Here is a 24,032-nt window from a genome sequence, read left to right as displayed (position 1 = left end):
GGAAAGGGCTGGATTATGTATAGTAGGTGATGGTTTAACTTTTAACGGAATGGCCAAATTATTTTCCAAAGTATTTTACATTCTCACCAGAAGTGTATGAGAGTTCCAGTTCCTCTATATCATCACAAACACTTGATGTGCTCAGTCTTTTAAAAAAGTTTTTTTAATTGAGATATAATTGACAGATAACATTGTATTCATTTTACATATACAGTGTGCTCAGTCTTTTAATTTCAGCTGTCCTCATAACTGTGAAATAGTGTTTCATTTTTGTTCTAATTTGCAATTCCCTAATGACTAATGATGATGAACATCTTTACACGAACTTGTCATTCATGTATCTTTTTTCGATAGTATGTTCAAATCCACTAAAAATTCGATTCTTATAATTGAGATATGAAGGTTTTAAAAAATATCTTCTAGATGGGAATCTTTCAATACTTCCAGAAGCTGGAGAAATGGACTCCTTCCTCCAGGTTCATCCACATGCCTCGTCCCTAGAATCAATTATTTTCAATTTCCTAATCTTTCTCTTTCCAAACTCCAAAGTAAGCAGCCACAGTCTTCATCACTGACATGTGTCCCATATATATTTTTATTTCAGCTGCTTTTCTTTCCACACAAGGTAGATGACCAGGTATACCACAGATGTCTTTCTTTCACTACTGTCTTCTAGGGCCATGTTTGAATGGGGTTATAAGGTAGCAGTCCATTTCTGACTTTACACATACCAGGCAGACCCATCTGTATACCAAGCACAGGTTTTTCCTTTTCCAAGAGCTTGTCATAAGGGAAGGCAGGGAACCTCCCTGCCTCCCACCCCTAAAACGAGCATACGTGTAAACGGAGGAAGGGGCAACAGTGCCATGGTGGCGGGTGGCACAGGCATCTGAGCCATCTGCTCATGCAGCTTCCTTGTCCTCTGGCCCTGCCCAGGACCGATCCTACGTGTATCCCTTCTGTCCTGCTAGAATTCTGCCGGGGCCCACATGACATTATGATTCAGTGGAGCTGACAGAACACACCTTATGATGAACAATTCTGGTGTCATCGTCACTGGATATTCCAAGATCCGTTCTCTGTCTCTACCAGGGCATGGTAGCACATTAGGGACTACTTTCTGAATGGTCTCTGCTGCAGATGGCATAACATTGTTGCAGAACTCTACAGTCTATGTGGTATTCTCTTACTAGGGCCACAAAATTTCTTTCCCCATCACAGATATCTCTAATAGCATAGTTCTGCTAGGCTGTAAGATTCAAGGAGCAGGACTCCTCGCACCATAACCTGAGACTTCTTCGGAGCTTTTTCCTATCCTGGACCCCACTCAGGAAATGGTTCAATGCAGTATTTCCAAGTGTTGAAGACGCCAACTCCAGAACCCCAAGAGCCCACTGGGTACGACGCTTCTTCTCAGTGCTGGGGTGTCTGGCGTGTCCCTGTCCCCTGAACAGTGATAAGGAGAACCGCTGAATCTGATGTATCTTTTACCCTCTAGAGCACATGCTTCTTGACAAGGCCTCTAACATTCTCACCACAGCTTAATCACTTGTTCTGATTAACCTGATGGAGTAGTTATCTGTTGCTCTCTTTGAAATTACACATCAGGTTAAAACAGTAAATGTTTATTATCTCGCAGTTTTTGTAGGTCAGGAATTCAGGAGTGGTATACTTGAGTGATTCTGGCTCAAGGTCTCCCATGAGGTTACAGGCAAGATGCTGAGTCATCTGAAGGCTTGACTGGGCTAGAGGATATGCTTTTATTTAATACAATGGCTCACTTAAACGGCATTTGGCAGCAGGACTTAGTTCCTTTGCACATGAATCTCTCTGTAGGGCTACTTCAGAGTCCTTATCACACGGAACCTGACTTCTCTCATAGCAGGTGACCCAAGAGAGAGAGCAAGGAACGGAGCTGGATGTCTCAGAAGTCACACATCATCACGCTGCACCACTTTATTTGTTAGTCACTAAGTCCAGTCCACACTCAAGGGAAGAGAAATTAAGCTCCACCTCTTGAAGGAAGAGACACCAAAGGATGTGTGGGCATACTTGCAAACCACCACGCGTGGTATCTCTACTATAGTGGATCTCTGTGATGATATGCAGGATATCCAGGTGGTCCAGGTTTCTTAGGGCTCTCTCATGACGGAAGGAAAAAGAAAACGCCTGCATTATTAATGGGCATCTGTTACCTTTTCTTGTGCTCTGCTGTCCTTAGTCCTGCTCAGTTGTGTCCGACTCTTTGTGACCCTGTATACTGTAGTCCACCAGGCTCCTCTGTCCATGGGGATTCTCTAGGCAAGAATACTGAAGTGGGTTGCCATGCCCTCCTCCAGGGTATCTTGCCAATCCAGGGATCAGACCCAGGTCTCCCACATTGCAAGCAGATTCTTTACCGTCTGAGCCACCAGGGAAGCCCAAGAATACTGGAGTGGGTAGTCTATTCTTTCTCCAGGGAGTCTTCCCAACCCAGGAATTGAAGTGGGGTGTCCTGTATTGCAGCCAGATCCTTTACCAGCTGAGCTTCCAGGGAAGCCCCCCTTTTCTTGGGGGGTGGAAATGAAATGAAGGCATTTGCAAGTCAACACGAGGTACACGAGGCCATATTAATGTGTTCCAGCAGAGATATTACATCTGGCATAGCAACTGTAACTAGGGCAACTATTCAGTTGAGTTTAGTGTTCTCCAGGATCAGACAGTTTTGTCAGGGCAAGACTGGTGAATTAAATGGGGATAAATGGGGAATATCATCCTATATTCTTCAGATCTTAAAGGGTAGCACTAATCTTTGCCACTTTCCCCAAGATGTGATACCGTTTTTAATTTACTATCTCAGTGAGGGAGCAAATGTTAGATATTTCACTTGGTCTTCCCAACTAATACAGCTTTTATCCCATAGTACAAGGGATCTTGTACTGGAGGTTCTGCCAGTTACCAAGCACGTCCATTCCAACTACACATGCGGGACCCAGAGAAATGAACTCTTCCATGGCATTTATCACCATCTAACCTAGCACATATCACACTTACTCATTTTTATTTATCGTCTATCTTCCCAATGGATATAATTTCTGCAAGGGAAGGCTCTTTTGCTTTTTTAAAAACTGATACATTTCCAGTGCCTACATCGTGCCTAATATGTCACAGAAACTTTATAGTTCTAGCACGTAGCAGACAGTCTGTAAATATTTGCTGGGTGAAAGAATAGTGACTCTCAATATGAGTTTATTTTTTGCTATTCTTATAATTGCTCCTAAGATTTTCCCATCTCTTCCAGTAAGAATGAATTCAAATGTGAAGTGTTCACTTTGGAGCAAATTAGGGAAAGGCTCCTACAGGAGGACCAGAGATGACCACTGGCCCCTCAACGGTCCCTTGGAACAGCGTATGTGTTGGTGATGAACTGAAAGGTGGAAGACGGGCCGTGAAGGACACCAAGGTTCTCAGGACCTTCTATATCTCTCTTCCCCTAGTGTGGGTTGAAGTATACATATTTAATGTCCCATGTTTTCCCATGGTAATTATTGGTGTTTTGAGCCTCTTAAAATGGAATTTCTTGTTTTTAAAGAATTTTAAATACTTTCAGGCTTTCTTTTGAAAACTTGGAAGATCTGCCTATTGCCATTTTTTCTGATGTTTAGAATTAGAGACTCATTTCAGATGGGGCATATACTTTTGTATTTTATCACAGTTCTCATCACTCCTTTTGTCTCTTTGATACTAAGGTTAAATGACTGTTGTCATTCATCAATATATGAATAGGATCATTTTTCTTAAAGAAGAAAGTGATATAGTCTTATATCCAAGTCCATATAAAAACTGGGGAAAATGAAATGTAGACAAGGAGAAGTATACATTTCAAGAAAAATGGAAGGATGTTTGTAGGAGGTAAGAGAGCACAAAGATCATTCCTGAGCATTTACTACATAACATGCAAACAGGTGGGAACACAGCATGCAATTCAAGGTACAAGGGGCTAGTGTCTGCACTCCTTCTTAGTCCAATAAGAGAGAATAAATAGTATATTCTACTTAATTTGTAAGGTATTTCATTGTTTTTAAAAGAAAACCTATAATTCCCATTATTATGCACTGCTGCTAAGTCTCTTCAGTTGTGTCCGACTCTGTGCGACCACATAGACGGCAGCCCACCAGGCTCCCCCGTCCCTGGGCTTCTCCAGGCAAGAACACTGGAGTGGGTTGCCATTTCCTTCTCCAATGCATGAAAGTGAAAAGTGAAAGTGGACTCTTAGCAACCCCATGGACTGCAGCCCACCAGGCTCTTCCATCCATGGGATTTTCCAGGCAAGAGTACTGGAGTGGGGTGCCATTGCCTTCTCCGATTATTATGCACAGCAATTTTTAATTTCTTTTCTTTCCATGTCGATATCAACCCCCCAAGATCTGTACTGTCTCACTCCAACTCCCAAATTTTGCCCTTTGGAAATGGAACTACAGAGGGAATTCAGTGCTAGTTCATATGCTTAATAACGGTAGCTTCCTTATTTACATAAAGAAAAGTTTTGCTATTCTAGTTCAAAAGAGAGTTAATCTCACCCAAGGACCTTTATTTTCTTCAATTCTAATATGGGGGGGGGGGCGGGTTCAGTTCAGTTGCTCAGTCGTGTCTTTGCAACTCTTTGCGACCCATGAATCGCAGCACAACAGGCCTCCCTGTCCATCACCAACTCCCGGAGTCCACGCAAACCCATGTCCATCGAGTCGGTGATGCCATCCAACCATCTCATCCTCTGTCATCCCCTTCTCCTCCTGCCCCCAATCCCTCCCAGCATCACAGTCTTTTCCAATGAGTCAACTCTTTGCATCAGGTGGCCAAAGTATTGGGAACTTCAGCTTCAACATCAGTCCTACCAATGAACACTTAGGACTGATCTCCTTTAGAATGGACTGGTTGGATCTCCTTGCAGGTCAAGGGACTCTCAAGAGTCTTCTCCAACACCACAGTTCAAAAGCATCAATTCTTCGGCGCTCAGCTTTCTTCACAGTCCAGCTCTCACATCCATACATGACCACTGGAAAAACCATAGCCTTGACTAGACAGACCTTTGTTGACAAAGTAATGTCTCTGCTTTTTAATATGCTATCTAGGTTGGTCATAACTTTCCTTCCAAGGAGTAAGTGTCTTTTAATTTCATGGCTGCAATCACCAACTGCAGTGATTTTGGAGCCCAGAAAAATAAAGTCAGCCACTGTTTCTACTGTTTCCCCATCTATTTGCCATGAAGTGATGGGACCGGATGCCATGATCTTACTTTTCTGAATGTTGAGCTTTCAGCCAACTTTTTCACTCTCCTCTTTCACCTTCATCAAGAGGCTCTTTAGTTCTTCTTCACTTTCTGCCATAAGGGTGGTGTCATCTGCATATCTGAGATTATTGATATTTCTCCTGGCAATCTTAATTCCAGCTTGTGCTTCCTCCAGCCCAGCGTTTCTCATGATGTACTCTGCGTATAAGTTAAATAAACAGGGTGACAATATACAGCCTTGATGTACTCCTTTTCCTATCTGGAACCAGTTCCTTGTTCCATGTCCAGTTCTAACTGTTGCTTCCTGATCTGCATGCAGGTTTCTCAAGACAGCTTGCCTGGTGGCTCAGATGGGGGGCAGGTAGGAAGGGATTTATCTTTCTAGTTGCTTTTTAGTTGATGGTTTTAGGATCCAATAACCGTAATTGCAACAATAAAATTAAATTTCAGGTTAATAGTTTGAATTCTGAGATGTTTTTAGCTAGAAAATATGTATGATGACTAGAAAAATGTAACAACATCAGGTAAAATTATTTAGATGTTTTATTAAAAGGCCAAACACAAATCTATCATAATACGGACATTTAGCTAAGCTTAAATAGTAATTAGATTATGGTGCATAGGTGTCAAACTCTTGTAAGGAAACAAGAGTGTTCTTATATCTATCTGAATATGTCTTTCTCCTTCTATCACTTTTTCCATTTTCATTTAAATCAATTTTAAAGATAAAGGAGTCACTGAGCCCAATATTCACTGATAGCCAAGCAGCAGCTTTTGGGTGTGAACCAGACTGGGGATGACTCACTGGAAGCCAAATGTTCATATGGAAAGCTCCCCCTAAAATGGCATGAAAGCAAATATTTATAAACATGTTACAAAAGCATTGTGGAACCCTTGGGAGGAGGGGTTAAAATATTGCCACACATTCCTAATTACACCATTTTGATAAAACACTGCTTTGCTACAATGGAGGCTGGCCCAAGCCTTACGCCTTTCAGACACAAGGTTGCTATAATTGGTGTGACTGTCCTGACTCACAGTACTTCTTATTTTGAAATATGATTCTATTTTGATAACCTCAGCCCAATCTGTATTTTGAATGCGTTGAAAAATTCATATGCTACTTGTGAAAATGTTCAGTTTCCTATAGATAGGTCTCTCAGTTGCAATCTACCCAGGGGTCGCAAGAAAGGAGTGATTAAAAATGGAAACGTATTTCTTGTTGAGCAAATATTTACCTCAAATTGTATATTTAAATTCTACACCATGATGTTGACTGTTGTATTAAATGCCCTTGTCCACCCTCTCAAACAAATTAAAAAAATTGTTTTTATTCTGATAGATATTTTTGGTACATACCAGTTTCCTGTTACACTTAGGCCCTAGAACCCATGACTCAGACGACCTGGGTCCGTGGGAAGTCAGCTCCTGTTAGAAAAGCTCTGAAGAGAAGGCGATGGAAGTGGTGGAAGCGTGGTGCTTTTCTGTCTAGTCCTGACTTGAAAAGGAACCAAGGAATGAAGAGGCGATCAGGCCAAGAGGCCAGTCCTCCTGCAAAGCCCAACTACCTGCCCTTTCCCAAGGCCCCTACTAGGGTTCCTAGGTCTGTTGGCACATTTCAAAAAGGACATTGAGTCAGCCAGCTGTGACAGTTGAACTCACTGAACTTAGTGAAGTGAAAGTCCCTCAGTCGTGTCCAGCTGTTTGCGACCCCATGGACTCTACAGTCCATGGAATTCTCCAGGCCTGAATACTGGAGTGGGTAGCCTTTCCCTTCTCCAGGGGACCATCCCAACCCAGGGAGCAAACCCAGATCTCCCACATTGCAGGCGGATTCCTTACCAGCTGAGCCACAAGGGAAGCCCACTGAAGTTAGCAGCAGCACTTTTTTTAGAATTTTGTCTTGTTTATGGGTCAAAAACTCAGTCTATATAACAAAAGGAAGTATATCGGAGAAGGAATAAATAAATAAAGCTGTAGTATTAAAGTGAAAAAAAAAAACCACTTTGTCTTGTATCCAAGAAATCAATAACAACTCCTTTCAATTATACCTGTGTTGTATATGTTAATAAGGTGACTCTTGGTAGGCATGATTTAATCAGTCATAACCATGTATGGAACCGCCATCAAATTCCCTAAATGATAAAGTTCAGGGAGCTCCCTGATGAGTGAACCCATTAAATTCCCTAAATGATAAAGCTCAGGGAGCTCCCTGAAGCGTGAGCACATTGAGGTGCTGGGAGGGTGGTATTCCTAGAGGGCTCTGTGCCATCAGCCCCCTGAGACAATCCTAGACCTTGTCTGGTACACTTCTTCCAATTGGTTGTTCCTGAGTTGTCTCCTTTTTCATAAACTGGTCGTAGCAAGTCAACCATTTATGATTTCTGTAAGCTGTTCAAACAAATTATGAAACCTGAGGGGGAGGCAATGGGAATGCTCGATTTATAGCCTGTCAGTCAGAAGTATAGATGCCCTGGGACTTGAGACGGTTGTCTAAAGAGGGTGTAGTCTTGTAGGAATGAGTCCTTAACCTGTGGGGTCTGCACTGACCGGTCGCTACTGTCAGAACTAAACTGTGGGGCACCTCGTTGATATCTGGAGGGTTGGAAAATTGGCTAGTGTGAGGGAAAAAACCCACAGATTTGGTGTCAGAAGTATTGTTAGCAAAAAACAGTTCACTGTGCTTTTATGATTTCAGTAAGCTAGAATATGTATCAGGTTTGCCAAATCCATATGAAAAAACATACATGTAGGTTCTCGTCTACTGGGTAGATCAGACAAGACTCAGCTGACTCACAGATACGTGGAAATAGATCAAACAAGTAGCATGTGTTTGAAAGGAACACTTTAGTTAGACAAGGAGTGGGGATTTTTTGACAATCGTTTTGAATGTGAGTCAGAGTGTAGGTTTGAGTGGGTGAGCATGTGGGTGGATACATCTGTGGGTGTCAGAAAGAGACAGCCACGGATAGATGGCTGCAGTTCCCTAGCTAGTAAAATGACTATAATAGTAAGATAAATTTAAAAGCATAGAGCTCCACGGAGCCCTTTAAAATAGTTTTAGACACATGATGTCTACAGACAGGCTTATTTAAAATACCAATTGCTTCCCACAAAGACTTTAAATTACTCCCTCCTTACACAATACCAGACAATTTTCATTTACCACTTACTTGAAATTTGGTGATTATCACAAATTACCCTAACTTACATTGCTAGTAGTCCAAACCATTTAAAAACGGGAAAATTGAGATAGTTGGGCTGCATTTCTTATCTAGAAAGTGACCTTCAGCTGTTCACAGACCAAGAAATGATAGCAAATAACTTCCACAGAAATAGGAGCTAAAGAAGAAGGATTTTATTTATTTACAGCTGTGACAAGATGGTTTCTGATATACTTATCTGCATGAAATAAACAGGTGATACAAGAAGTAAAAAGACATGGAATAGGCAATGTGATTTCTTGCCTGCTTTTACTGGAGAATAATAATAATGGTGAAGTGAAATCTATGCACAGAGACTTCATTTAACAAAAAATTCACAGATGTTCACTGTTTGGGGCAATTCCATGATGACGTTTCTAGATCCTGGCAAGTGTGAATCTATGGGCAAGTCCACAACTCACAAAAGCTGCAAAGAACATCACTGGAGACTAAAGGAAATAATCCCAGAATGACAGAGATGATGGATCAACAGGCACAGGATAGGTAGCCACTCGGTACACAGCTCCCATATCAGAGCCTCTGTGATGTGCCTCCCTGTGGTGCTTGCCTGTAGAATGACACCCTGCATCTGCCCTCAAGGCACTAGCTCATAGGCACTGTTTGTGCCAGGTCAATGGAGGAAACCATAACTAATTCTTCATTCATCAACAGTGACTTTTTTTCAAAACAAAAACCTTTTCCTAATTATAAAAATAATGCATGATCATTATTAACAAATTCAGGTAGAAGAGAAAAGCAGCATTCAATGAGTTTTGGAGAATTCATTTAAAGTCATTAGATACCAAAGGAGTATAAAGGGTCTGTGCTTCATCTCATACTCCTTCTTTGTAAACTCACTTCTCCACTCCTTGCCACGCATCACTTTTCATGATTAATTAATGGAGAGCAAGTGATACAACATACTTGCCTAGCAGGGCAATCTGTCTATATACTATTATTGTTTCTCACATAATGGAAGCATAATACACATTTATTTCATACTGTACTTCAGGCCTGGAAACATCCAAAACTATATCTGCCTCTTATTCGCATTAATATCACTCCTGCACTCACAAGAAGGGAGCACTCACCTCTCTCTGCTCTAAAGTCCTGATTCTTTACCCTTAGAGCCGAGCTAGGAAGTCAAATTCCACGTAAGCAGTCTGAGAATGATGAGTGGTGGCTTTGAGTCTCCTTGACGTTCAGAACCTTTAATGCAGAGGGTGAACAGATACAGAATGTGTGAGCCTCCTGTATGTCAGGACAAGACAGGCTAACATTGCAGTTACCCAATTAATCTGAAATCCCAGTGGCTTAACCCAAGAAAGATTTAATTCTTGCTCTTGTTACATACCCATTGCAGATGGGAAGGCCGTCTTATTCAAAGACCAGGATGATGGAGTTTCTGCCATCTTGTGGCTGCAACAGCTCCTTGGTCCCTGTAGAAAGAGAGAGAAGGGATTCTCAGTGGGCTTTCCACTGCCTCTGCCCAGAAGGACTGCCTGTGGCTTCTGCTCACATTTCATTGGCCATAGCTAATCACATGGTCTTCCAAACTTCAAAGGAGCTGAGGAATTTGGAGAACAGATGAAATGATTAGCTAAAACTGTCTCTCACCTAAACTGTCCCACACTTAAACCTAAGTGTACGTTTTTGACACAGGCTGACATTATCCAAAATCAAGTAAGTGATATCTACTTATGTCAGTTTTCTACTCCTTTTGACATGAATATTTGAGAGTGAGAAGAAGGTAAAGAAGAATATATTGTACACATAAACAGTTTTTTATATATATAAGATAATTACTGTATACATAATAGCATTTTATTTTCTATAACAGGTATTCGAGAAGGAAGATGATGATTGTGAAAGAGAAAACCATTGCCAAACCCTCATTTTTAGCCACTAATTCCAATTTGGGTTAACTGAAAGCAGCAGCAAGCTTGGATTCGTAAGGGTGGACTGATTTCTGCAACAATTAGTTATCTCTGATCTTTGGAATTCCGGAAATTTTTTTTCTTTTGTGTATCTGAATTTTTTAATTTTCCTATAATTTCCCTGGTTAAGACAACGGAATTTATTATTGCATATGTGACAGTTCTGTGTAGGTGTTTGATGAGTGGCCTTCCAGTGATTCTATTTCTAGAATTTTATCCTGGGAAAATAAACAGCTAATATAAACATTTGGCCACCTCATGCGAAGAGTTGACTCATTGGAAAAGACTCTGATGCTGGGTGGGATTGGGGGCAGAAGGAGAAGGGGACGACAGAGGATGAGATGGTTGGATGGCATCACTGACTTGATGGACATGAGTCTGAGTGAACTCTGGGAGTTGGTGATGGACAGGGAGGCCTGGCATGCTGCGATCCATGGGGTCGCAAAGAGTCGGACACGACTGAGCAACTGAACTGAACTGAACTGAATATAAACAAATGCATGCACAAGTGTATTTATTATAGTATGGGGCTTCCAAGGTGGCTCAGACAGTAAAGAATCTGCCTGCAATGCAGGAGACCCGGTTCAATCTCTGGGTCAGGAAGATTCTCTGGAGAAGGGATTGACAACCCACTCCAGTATTCTTGCCTGGAGAAATCCACGGACAGAGGAGCCTGGGGGGCTATATAGTCCATGGGATCACAATGAGTTGGACACGACTCGACTAACACACACATTGTTAATAAGGGGAAACACTTTCATGACACTTCATACCTCCAGCAATTGAAGGTAAATTAATAATGGTAATTCTAATAAAATATCATGAATGATGCCATAGATGTCTTCAGTAATGATGAACAATGTTCGTTATACATTAAGTTAAAATGAAAAGTGAAAGTAAAATTAATCAGTTGCCTCCAACTCTTTGTGACCCCTGCAGTGTAGCCCATCAGGCTCCTCTGTCCATGGAATTCTCCAGGCAAAAATACTGGAGTGGATTGCCAATTCCCCCTCCAAGGGATCTTCCCAACCCAGGGGGTGAACCCAGATCTCCTGCATTGCAGGCAGATTCTTTACCAGCTGAGTCACCAGGAAGCCCTTAAGTAAAAATACCTGTTTATAAATCTCTATGTCTAGAATATTCTCATTTGTATTTTTGCTTCCCTGGTGGCTCAGTGGTAAAGAACCCGCCTGCCAATGCAGAAGATGCAGGTTCAATCCCTGGGTCAGGAAGATCCCCAAAGAAGGAAATGGCAACCCACTACAGTATTCTTATCTGCAAAATCCCATGGACAGAGGAGTCTGATGGGCTAGAGTTCACGGGGTTGAAAAGAGTTGGATACAACTTAGCGAATTAAAACAACAGCAACAATAAATACATGTATATACGCATACACACAATATATATATCAAATAAAATGAGAATATTCTAGACATAGAAGGTTTGTATATATATAATTTTTGCTTAAAGTGATGTTTTTCTTAAAAAAAAAGAAATTTATTTTTTATTTTAAAGCAAAAAAAGAAAACGCCTGATGTTTAAAACAAAAACTCAAGAGTTTTAATCCATAGACATCTCAAAGAAAAAACAGAATACCACCTGGTTACCCACACTGGCTCTATCTTCCGGACAGCCCCTGCCGGAGCACCTTGATGGAGCCCCAGCCATCGTGGTGCGGATGGGTGGGTGGAGGGGGTGGGGAGCCAAGTTCTTGGTAGGCCCTTGTCTCAGTGCCCGGCTTGAGCTAACTGCGGAGCCCATACATAGCTGCTGCTCTTCATTCCTTACCTCCCTCACTCTGACAATGGTCTGCTTTCTTTCCTCTGAGTAGGAAACCTGCAGAGGCAGCTGGCTTGGGATATTTTGTGTAGGCATGTGAGTTATATGTAAATCACATGCCCAGACACTAAGAATCGTTTCTCAGATGGCGCAAGTCAAGAATATTTGCCTTGAGTTTGTGTTACACCTAAAAGAGAGCACATACTTCTGATATTTCTCTTAATTTCTTCCAGAATAAATCAAGCCACTGTCAGGAGAGGTTTGGCTTTTCCAGTTCACTATTCATTTTGAAGTTATCCATGCATGCATGCTTATAAACATTAAACCATTTTCAAAGAAATTCTACCACAGTTGAATTCAAAGTGAAGAGCCAGAACGTAATAGTTTTATCCAAGAATCAACATCCTTTACAGTTCGAATAATGTAATATGAATTTATAACAGCCCAAAAAGGAAAACATTTTTAACTACTTTCAGTATTGAGAATAGTGATTTTATGAACCGTAGACTTCACTCAGCAAAATCATACATCTCTTATTTATACATATAAACACACATCCCAAATTTTATTACTATCTGTTAAAATTATAGCAGCTATATTCAATTCAAAATTAATTCAAAGAGGTGTACTTTTTAAAAAGATAACACCTACACTTAAAAGTCAAAGCCAATCTTGCTTTTATATTAAAGACTCACTTTTATTCAATCAGTATACTCTCTTCTGAAAATTATGAAACTGAGGGAAAAAAAAAAAGACAACACCAAACACTTTGTTTGCTGATTTATAATTAGCCTATATTAGCCTAGGCCATTGTTTTGGTATTTGGAAGCAGGTTGAAAAAAAAGAACTACTGATAATTATATGTAACTCATTCTGATTTTACTGATTCAGTCCAGATGCCGGGAGCCAGCGTGAGGAATTCCGCCCGTGGCAAAGGTCATGAGGAAGGAGGCTCAGCATACGCAAAGGCGGGATCGAGCCTCAGGAGTCCCCCTGGAAATTTTCGAGCATCTACCCCCAAAACCAGAGTCTGCCTACTTTACTGCTTTGTGCTCTCACCTACACCTCTGACTTTATGGGGGGCTGTCCCCCACCATCTCTCTCTGAAAAAGAGTTAACTTACAGCTCCAGTTGATAAAGTTCCTGGGTGTGACAAGAGTGTTTTAACCTACAAACTCCTCTGAAAGTTATTCCGGCCACATGTGATTGTTCACAGCCTCCCAACTGTGAGAGGCATGAGATGTTCTAAACTGTCTAAATACAGATTCCTTTGAGCAGTTAAAAGATTGATTAGAAATTGTATTGGTGAAGGGTTTTTCACTTGTTGGGCCAATGTTTGCTGCTAAGTTTCCATATCCCTTACCTACTGTGTCCCTGGCAGTGTATTGATTAATATAATTGGTGTATAGGAATGTAAGTAGTACCTTTAATGTTTGTAACCTTGGACCCTTGAGTTAATTCTGTTCTTGTTATAGCCCACCACACCTTTGCCCTATAGGAATGCAACTTTATCTAATACTTTTGGAGGGTGGTGCCTGACTTTAGAATAATCACCTTTAGAGAAAAATAAGTTTTCTGAAGAAAGGATCTTAAAATGTTAACAGGCCTCTTGGCCAGAAGATGATGTAATTCACCTAAACTTTTGCATATGATACGTTTGCAGGAAGAAAGCCTGGCTTACTGCTAACTCTACCCCTTCCTCCATTTTCCTCTATGCACAACTTAAGGTATAAAAACTACTTTGGAAAATAAAGTGCCGGCCTTGTTCACCAAAACTTGGCCTCCCCATGTCGTTCTTTCTCTCACCTTCTGGCTGAATTCCCATCATGAGCGTGGAGGCTCGTCAAGCCTACTAATTTTGCCTGGGCTTCTAAGGTCTGACCGGGGAGGCCTTAGTATCTCTTCTCCTTCGGGAGAACGGGAGGACACCTGCAGCCTACGTAAGTGACGTAAATTCCTTATTTTGGAATTTTATTAGCCTTCCACGTAAACCAAGTTATTCAGCCTCTTTTCTCCACTGAATTTTCTCACTGAGATATCCTTATTTAACCACTCTTTATATCTTTAATTCTATTGTAACCTGATTGCCGAAGCCATCTCCCCTTCGAATTCCCTGGATCCAACGGGGCTGGACCCCAGCGCAGTTCAGTTGCTCAGTTGTGCCCAAATCTTTTCTACCCCATGGACTGCAGCACGCCAGGATTCCCTGTCCATCATCAATTCCTGGAGATTGCTCAAACTCATGTCCATCGAGTCAGTGATGCCATCCAATCATCTCATCCTCTGGTTTCCCTTTCTCCTCCTGCCTTCAATCTTTCCCAGCATCAGGGTCTTTTCCAATGAGTCAGTTCTTCACATCAGGTGGCCAAAATATTGGAGTTTCAGCTTCAGCATCAGTCCTTCCAATGAATAATCAGGGCTAATTTCCTTTAGGATTGACTGGTTAAATCTCCTTGCAGTCCAAGGGACTCTCAAGACTCTTCTCCAACACCACAGTTCAAAAGCATCAATTTTTCAGCGCTCAGCTTTCTTTATAGTCCAGCTCTCACATCCATATATGACTACTGGAAAAACCATAGCTTTGACTAGACAGACCTTTGTTGGCAAAGTAATGTCTTTGCTTTTCAGCATGCTGTCTAGGTTAGTCATAGCTTTTCTTCCAAGAAGCAAGCATCTTTTAATTTCATGGCTGTAGTCACCATCTGCAGTGATTTTGGAGCCCCCAAAAATAAAGTGTCTCACTGTTTCCATTGTTTCCCCATTTCTTTGCCATCAAGTGATGGGCCTGGATGCCATGATCTTAGTTTTCTGAATGTTGAGTTTTAAGCTTTTTCACTCTCCTCTTTCACTTTCATCAAGAGGCTCTTTAGTTCTTCTTCACTTTCTGCCATAAGGGTAGTGTCGTCTGCATATCTGAGGTTATTGATATTTCTCCTGACAATCTTGATTCCAGCTTGTGCTTCATCCAGCCTGGCATTTCTCATGATGTACTCTGCATATAAGTTAAATAAGCAGGGTGACAATATACAGACTTGATGTACTCCTTTCACGATTTGGAACCAGTCTGTTGTTCCATGTCCAGTTCTGTTACTTTCTGACCTGCATACAGGTTTCTCAGGAGGCAGGTAAAGTGGTCTATTTCCATCTCTTGAAGAATTTTCCACAGTTTGTTGTGATTCACACAGTCAATGACTTTGGTGTAATCAATAAAGCAGAAAAGATGTTTTTCTGGAACTCTCTTGCTTTCTCAATGATCCAACAGATGTTAGCAATTTGTTCTCTGGTTCCTCTGCGTTTTCTAAATCCAGCTTGAACATCTAGAAGTTCTCGGTTTACATACTGCTGAAGCCTGGCTTGGAGAATTTTGAGCTTTACTTTACTAGCATGTGAGATGAATGCAATTGTGTGGTAGTTTGAGCATTCTTTGGCATTGCCTTTCTTTGGGATTGGAATGAAAACTGACCTTTTCCAGTCCTGTGGCCACTACTGAGTTTTCCAAATTTCCTGGCACATTGAGTGTAGCACTTTCACAGCATCATCTTTCAGGATTTGAAAGAGCTCAACTGGAATTCCATCACCTCCACTAGCTTTGTTCGTAGTGATGCTTCCTAAAGGCCACTTGACTTTGCATTCCAGGATATCTGGCTCTAGGTGAGTGATCACACCATCATGGTTCTCTGGGTCATGAAGATATTTTTAATATAGTTCTTCTGTGTATTCTTGCCACCTGTTCTTAATATCTTCTGTTTCTGTTAGGTCCATACCATTTCTGTCCTTTATTGATTAGCAGTAAATTAAGAATTCTCTTTCCTAACAGAGAAGGATAAGATGTTAATTTTCATAAGCATTCAGGATTTTAATAGGCTGGAGAAGACTCTTGAGAGTCCCTTGAACAGCAAGGAGATCAATCCAGTCAATCCTAAAAAAAAAAATCAACCCTGAATATTCATTGGAAAGACTGATGCTGAAGCTGAAACTCCAATACCTTGGCCACCTGATGCAAAGAGCCGACTCATTAGAAAAGACCTTGATGCTGGGAAAGATTGAGGGCAGGAGGAGAAGGGGATGACAGAGGATGAGAAGGTTGGATAGCATCATTGACTCAATGGACATGAGTTTGAGCAAATTCCGGGAGATAATGGAGGACAGAGGAACCTGGCTTGTACAGTCTATGAGGTCACAAAAGTTGAACACGACTTAGCAACTGCACAATAGTAAGAAGGGAATTAGTCCTTGAGGGGTAAGGAAATAAAGTGCCAGTGCTGAGCTGAAAAGGCAAGGGAAACAGACTTTGGCAGGGCCCTTTGCCTCTTTCAAGATTTCCTGAAAGGATCCAGCTAAGAATTGCCATAAATAACTCTCTTGCTAAGGTACAGCTTTTGCTACCACAAAGGACATGAACCAGCATAAAAGGTGTGTTCTGGAAGGAGGACTTACACTCATACCTCAGTGTTACTGCTCCTCTGGAGACCTTGTCTGTCTTCCCTTATTGGCTACTCCCATTGAGCACCAGCCGTAAATGCCGATCATTTGCTCCTGACTCACCATTCCCTCCTGGAGGAGGAAATGGCAACCCACGCCAGTATTCTTGCTGGGGAAATCCCATGGACAGAGGAGCCTGGCGGGCTACAGTACATGGGGTCGCAGAGCGTCAGTCACGACAGAGACTGAGAACACTGTTCCCAGCCTCTGACCTCCTCAGTTGGAGCCTTGTTAAAAAGACCTTAGTCAGGCTGGGTCATCCCTCCTCACTCTCCACGCGGTCATGGCGCTTTTCCACTGCTGAACTCAGACAGTGTGAGGAGGGTTCACTGTATTGGGCAGGAAGAATATAAAGCAGCTCACTTACTTCACCTGAGAACTATCCTGAAATAGTGTTGGGACCAGTGGAAGGGACCCGTGAAATTATAAAGGTAACTAAGTGTGTGGCTTGTTCTCTGATACCCAGGCATCAGATAATAAGAAAAAGTAAAATTTGGCAACTCAAGCGTATTGTGTTAAATCTCTTTGACAAAGAAGCTGTGTGATGTTTTCCTAATTCCCACTCACACGTATCAGCCATCCTCCCTTCCTTATAACACTTAGCCTCCGACACTTGACTACCCTGCGTCTCCCACCGACCCAGCAGTGAACCCATTTACATGCCCTTGAACCCTTTCACTGTTACACAGGCGCCAGGGAACTCTGTGGAATGCCCTTCTGTATGTGTCGGCTTTTGCTTCCTTTCCCATCTAGAACACGACTTTCCTTAGTTGAACAGGTTCTCTGTTAACCTGTGTACTGTTACATAATAATGCATAGGGGTGTGCATCTCAGCCATCAGCAGATGCTTAAATCCTGATGGCGGTTTAAATCAACCATCAGTGCGTATAAAGTGCACGTTGCATGTCTGTAGATTTGTACGTTCCGAGAGGTATAAACCCCTGCGTCTCTCTGGGTACCTGTGCTTAGGCACCTGTGCTGTGTTTACGTGTGTGTGAGTCCACATCTGTATACAGTTGTATGCGTGTCTTACGGCCCAGTCAATAGCATCCTGTAAAGTATGGCCATTTGCTTCCACATTTCAGTATCTAGCAGAGCTATCCTCTTGGATTTTTTTTAAACTTTATTTTTACTGTGGTAAAACATATGTAACAAACAATTTACCATTTTAACCCATTTTGAGTATATGATCCGGTGGCACTAACCACATTCACAGTGCTGGGCACACAGTCACCGCTGTCCAGTCCCCAGATTTTTCATCACTCAAAAGGAAACTGTAACCAGTAACTCCCAGTTCCCCTTCTCTCAACTCCTGGGACCTTCTAATCTACTCTCTACCTCTATGATTTTGCCTAATGTTTTCAAGGCTCATTCTTGTTGGAGCATGTATGGGAACTTCTGTTACATGGATACACCACATTTTATTTCTGTTTATTCATTGTGGACACACTTGCATTGTTTCTACCTTTTCATCATTGTGAATAATGCTGAAATTAGCACATGCGTCTGAGTACCTGTTCAAGTTCCTGTTTTTAATCCTTTTGGGTATATACCTACAAGATGAATGGCTGAGTCATACGGTGATTTTATGTCTAGCTTTTTGAGGAACCTCCAGATTGTTCCCGCAGTGGCCAGTACCATGAGCAATGGATGAGGGTTCCAATTTCTCTACATCCTTGCCAGCATTTGTTGTTTTCTTCTTTTTTAAAAAATAATAAGCTTGCTAATGGGCTTGAAGTGGTAACTAACTGTGATTTTGACTTGCATTTCTCTAATGATTTTGACTTGCATTTCTCTAATGATTAGTGATGTTAAGCATCTTTTAATGTGCCTGTTGCTTTTACTGCTAAGTCACTTCAGTCATGTCCAACTCTTTGAGACCTTATGGACCATAGCCCACCAGGCTCCTCTGTCCATGGGATTCTCCAGGCAAGAATACTGGAGTGGGTCCCCATGCCCTCCTCCAGGGGATCTTCCCAACCCCAGGGATCGAACCAGTCTCATGTCTCCTGCATTGGCAGGTGGGTTCTTTACCACCAGCACCACCTATCTTTAGAGAAATGTCTGTTCAAGTCCTTGCCCTGTTTTTAAGTGGGTTGTTTGCTCATTGTTGTTGCATTGGAATTCTTTATATACTCTGGACATCAATTCTTTATCAGATATATGATTTGCAAATATATTCTCCCAGTCTGTAGGTTTACTTCTCACTTTCCTGATAATATCCTTTGAGGCACAAAAGTTTCTACTTTCGATGAAATCCAATTTATCGATTTTTTCTTTTGTTGCTCATGCTTTAGGTGTCATATCTAAGAATTTATTGCCAAATCTAAGGTCATGAAGATTTCCACTATGTTTTCTCCCAAGATATTTATCATTTCAGCTCTTATATTTAGATTACTGACTCATTCTGAGTTAATTGTTGTATATTGTGTGAGGTAGTGGCCCACCTCTACCAGAACTATTTGTAGAAGAGACTGCTCTTTTCCAATTAAATGGACTTGGTACCCTTGTCAAATGCTTCCCAGGTGGTGTTAGTGGTAAAGCACCCACCTGCCAATGCTGGAGACGAAAGAGACGCAGGTTCAATTCCTAGGTTGGGAAGATCCCCTGGAGGAGGCAAACCACTCCAGTATTCTTGCCTGGAGAATCCCATGGACAGAGAAGCCTGGTACAGTCCACAGGGTACCAAAGAGTCAGACACAACTGAGCGACAAAGCCCAGCATAATACCCTTGCCAAACACTGATCATAGTGTTTGTTTGTTTGTGAACTATCAATCTTATTTTGCTGACTTGCATGAACCACGCTGTTTTGACTACTATGGGCTTGTCGTAAGCTTTGAAATCAGGACATGTGGGTTCTCTGGTTTTCTTTTTAAGACTGCTTTGTCTACTCAGAGCCCCTTGCAATCCTATATGAAATTTAAGATTGGCTTTTTCAGGTCTGCAAAAAGGGATGTTGGAGTTTTGCTAGAGATTGTGTTGAATCTGTAGATTGCTTTGGATATGATTACCATGCTCACAATGGTAAGTTTTACTCCCCACGAACATGGCATGTCTTTTCACTTATTCAGGTCTTTAAGTTCTTTCAACAATGTTTTGTAGCTTTCAGTGTACAAGTCTTTCATCTTTTTGGTTAAATTTATTCCTAGGTATTTTTTTTTACCCTTTCTTTTTAACTGACTTGAAACCTTCCACTGTAATTACTAGACAATAATGTGTCCATAGTGCACAGAACAGTGCTTGGCACATAGCAGACACTGAACAAATGCTAATTGAATAAAAGAATCTCCAAAATAATAGGATCTTAGAACTTTGAGGAAACACTCCTACCAATTCTTTTCTTCTAAGGATGAAGTAAGGTTGTTCAGGGACTTCCCTAGTGGTTCACTGGTAAGGAATCTACTTGCCAACAGGAGATGCGGGTTTGATCCCTGGGTCAGGAAGATCCCCTGGAGAAGGGAACATCAGCCAGTATTCTTGTCTGGGAAGTCCCGTGGACAGATAGGTCTAGCAAGCTGTAGTCCATGGCCTTGCAAGAGCATCAACTTAGCAACAACAAAGAGAGTGTTCAGACTGGGTAAGTGAATTGTTCCAAACAGCACTTAGCCAGTAGCAGAACCAGAAGTTCACATCACTAAGAGTTTTCTGTGGATCAAAATGTGGTCATTATATGCCAAGATTCTGCCTGCTGGAATAAGTGAATGTGTCTGTAAACTTGGATGCTTTTCTTTGGGTGTGGGAATTTTTTCAGAATCTGATTTCTTATACTTTTAAATGAATCTTAGGGTTCATTTAGGATTCAAATGAATCATAGGATTATACAAAGATTTAGTATACTTACAAAAGTATCCAATGTGAACACAAAAGTGTATATACTTCAGCAAATAAGGTTATTAAAATGGACTATCTGGAGATATGTATCTATGAGGGCATCATAAATGGAAGTTTCTAGGAGTGTGTGTGTGTGTCTGTGTATCTGTGTTAGATGAGATGGCTGAGTGTCATTGTGGAAATAAATTTAGCCCTTCAGATCTTTCCTCACTCACAGCAGATGACCCTTCACTAGACTTTACTGCCTAAAGAACTTGTTTCATTTTAGAATTACTTCCATTAAGAGAATGAGTGGAGAAAAACAGAAGTGTATCCTTGCTTACAAGCTGAGACATTCCGTAGTGTGCTTCAAGAACAATCACTCGCTGTTCTTACGTTTTGCTTTTTCCTGAAGTAGGGTCAGCCGGCCGGGACAGAGGCTCAGTGCTGCCTGATGCAGGCTCCGTTCCACAGCTGGTCAGTCCCCGGGCCATTCTCTTCTTTCTCCTGATCTAGGCTTCTCCCGGGGCCTCCCAAAGATGGCCAGGAACCATCAGTCTAGGAATCATCTCTGAGTCAACAGTGAGAGATCAGCAACTCTCTGACTCTGGAATTTGGCAGGCTGAATAAGAGAATTGAGAACTGCCTACTCAATATCCCCTCACTCTCCCAACTCCTCCAATTTGCTTGTGGGCACGAATGTACTTAGGGAAAACAAAACAAAAAAATTGTAAAAAAAAAACAAAACAAAACCCACCACCCTGCATTTCTCACTCTCCTTTGCAGCTAGAGGTTGTCATTAGCCTAGCTCTGGACAATCAGGCATAACGCTTTTGCATGGGGTTTTCAGGAAAGATCTTTAAAATGGAACTGATAGCTGAAAAATGCCTTTTGCCCTTCTCATTCTGCCTTTTCCCAGCTGGATTCTAGATGTAATGATGAAGGTGTAGCAGCCCTCGTAACCATGGCAACCATGAGGGAAAGGTTAAGATGTCACAGAGATATCCACACTGAGATCACCATGCTGCCCAACCACAGCCCACTACCACCTACCTCTTGTTTCACAAGAAAAACCCCTGATCAGTTTAAACCACTGTTTTCTGGGTCTCTTCACTAGCAGCCCAATTTAATTCTTAACTCATATTGGAGCTTAAAAAGCTGAATGAGATAATTTGAGTCAGTGGACTCCTATTGTATCTCGTTGCCAAATTAGAGAAACTTAAACATTATGGAGGATTCTAGGTAGTCAAGATAATGGTGGCGGCATAAATCTAAATTTCCTGACATACTGCCCTCCCCTGTAAAACACACACAGAACAAGAAATCAAGTAAAACTACATAAAACCCGTGTCCTCACCAGAACTAGAAAACAGAAATCCAAATTTCAAATTAACTGCAAATAGAAAACTATAAATCCCAGAAAGCTGCCTCCCACATTGTGGATGAAGCCTTTCAGGTAAACAAAGTTTGGGAAAAACCATGATGGCGAACTCAGGGTTGAGTTAAAACTACCAGAAAGATAAAGTCTGCGCCTGCGTCTAAGCGGAGCCCTTACTACATGGAAGGCACTTACCTGTGTGCAGGGGGTGAGGAGGCGGTCTTGGAAAGATAAAGCTTCTGAGTGAAAAATGTCCAAAGGAAAGGGGTCCAGAGGGTTCTTCTGAAACTCAGTCGGGGGAGGCGGGTGGGGACTGGGTTAAGGGGAACTTGGGGGGAACTTTGAAATCTGCCAGACCTTCTCTTCCTCCAAAGCCATACTTGGCTACACTGACAGAAGAGGGCGCTCTTGATCTAGGAATCCTGCAACCCCTACCTCTCCAGCCCCGTCTCCATCTAAGCACAATTAACTAGAACAGAAAAGAATCCAGAACCATTCAATTAATAAAATTTCTACCCCCAATAATGGCAAAGTAGAAGAAAACTCCCTAACACTACTAAGTAACACTACTGTCTAAACTGAGTCATATATCTTCAACACTTTGAATAACAAATTTAAAAGCTAAGTAGAGAAATGGACCGGAAAGGAAAAAAAAAAAAACCTAGGAAGAAATAAAATGAAAGTTGATTGAATTCAGAAAAAAAAATAGAAAAAAACAATAAAATAAACATTGTACTGCATTGGCTGTAACATTTTAGGTAATACATACTACCACATTTTAAATACCTGGGAAATAGATGGGGAAACAGTGTCAGACTTTATTTTTCTGGGCTCCAAAATCATTGCAGATGGTGACTGCAGCCATGAAATTAAAAGACTCTTACTCCTTGGGAGGAAAGTTATGACCAACCTAGATAGCATATTCAAAAGCAGAGAAATTACTTTGCCAACAAAGGTTCGTCTAGTCCAGGCTATGGTTTTTCCTGTGGTCATGTATGGATGTGAGAGTTGGACTGTGAAGAAAGCTGAGCGCCGAAGAATTGATGCTTTTGAACTGTGGTGTTGGAGAAGACTCTTGAGAGTCCCTTGCACTGCAAGGAGATCCAACCAGTCCATTCTGAAGGAGATCAGTGCTGGGATTTCTTTGGAAGGAATGATGCTAAAGCTGAGACTCCAGTACTTTGGCCACCTCATGGGAAGAGTTGACTCATTGGAAAAGACTCTGATGCTGGGAGGGATTGGGGGCAGGAGGAGAAGGGGCCGACAGAGGATGAGATGGCTGGATGGCATCACTGACTCGATGGACATGAGTCTGAGTGAACTCCGGGAGTTGGTGATGGACAGGGAGGCCTGGCATGCTGCGATTCTCACAAAGAGTAGGACACGACTGAGCAACTGAACTGAACTGACTGATATATATGCCTGTTATCCTCCAAGTTACAGTCAAATGATTTCTTCACTATGTAGCTGTTCAGAATTTATCCTCACTGGGTCTGATCTTTGAGGCATGCAGTAAACAGTGTCTGGCTGTGATTGCTGCCATCACTGTTATTGGCAATTGACTGGTCGGGGGCAGTGAGGGAGAGGAGAGAATCTCAAATAATGCATCTGGGGCAAAAAGTGAAGGAATTTGTCATACTGTGTGTCCACCTAGGCCAAAGACTTGGCTTTGCAGACAAGAAGACTGAGATTCAGGGAGGTAACACAGTGGCCAATGGAGAAAGCCTTCTTTCCTTCCCTCGCCTCTTTTCTTACTGCTTGAAAAGACAACGAATGCCTCCTCTCTGAATCAGCCTGCAACGCCCTCCAGATGCTATGACTCCCCTCTTAGCAGGACCTCTTTATAATTCACCCTCCCCTTTCCTTCTGACAAATTCCCCCAGACAGAAGCTCTGTGTAAGTCACTCTCATTCTAGAATGCTAAAATGCAAATAAACCAAACCACCTTCCCTGATTCTTACAGTCAAATGATTTCCTTGCCGTGTAGCTTTCCAGAATTTACCCTAGTGGGGTCTCTGAGGCATGCAGTAATGTTTAAATCTCTGATTCTCCTCTTATCAAACTTAGAAGTATGTTACACGAGCTGCCTCTTTTCCTTCCCACTCATTCCCAAAGCTCTCGCTGTTTCCCCCTTCATCCTCTCTGAAAACGTCATTTTCAGAAACTGTTGGCT

The 24,032-nt window shown here is 41.8% G+C and overlaps 1 protein-coding gene across 2 annotated transcripts in view; it reads right to left on the bottom strand.

Annotated features, from left to right (window-relative positions):
* LOC112442302 (serine protease 58) overlaps positions 1 to 21,417 on the bottom strand; it is a 28,160-nt gene extending 6,743 nt beyond the window's left edge. The window contains exons 1-3 of one of the 2 annotated variants that reach the window (XM_059877707.1): positions 20,878 to 21,417; positions 9,827 to 9,911; positions 9,564 to 9,681 (exon numbers count right to left, since the gene is read on the bottom strand). The gene's annotated coding sequence lies outside the window, so the exon portion shown is untranslated. Of the gene's footprint in view, positions 1 to 9,563; positions 9,682 to 9,826; positions 9,941 to 20,877 lie in introns of those variants that run through there. The other variant, XM_059877710.1, reaches the window with a different exon arrangement.
* Positions 21,418 to 24,032: the final 2,615 nt, after the last annotated feature.

This window comes from Bos taurus, chromosome 2 (assembly GCF_002263795.3).
Source record: "Bos taurus isolate L1 Dominette 01449 registration number 42190680 breed Hereford chromosome 2, ARS-UCD2.0, whole genome shotgun sequence".
NCBI lineage: Eukaryota > Metazoa > Chordata > Mammalia > Artiodactyla > Bovidae > Bos > Bos taurus.
The sequence above is the reverse complement of the archived record's forward strand: the minus strand, read 5'-3'. Positions and strand labels throughout refer to the sequence as shown.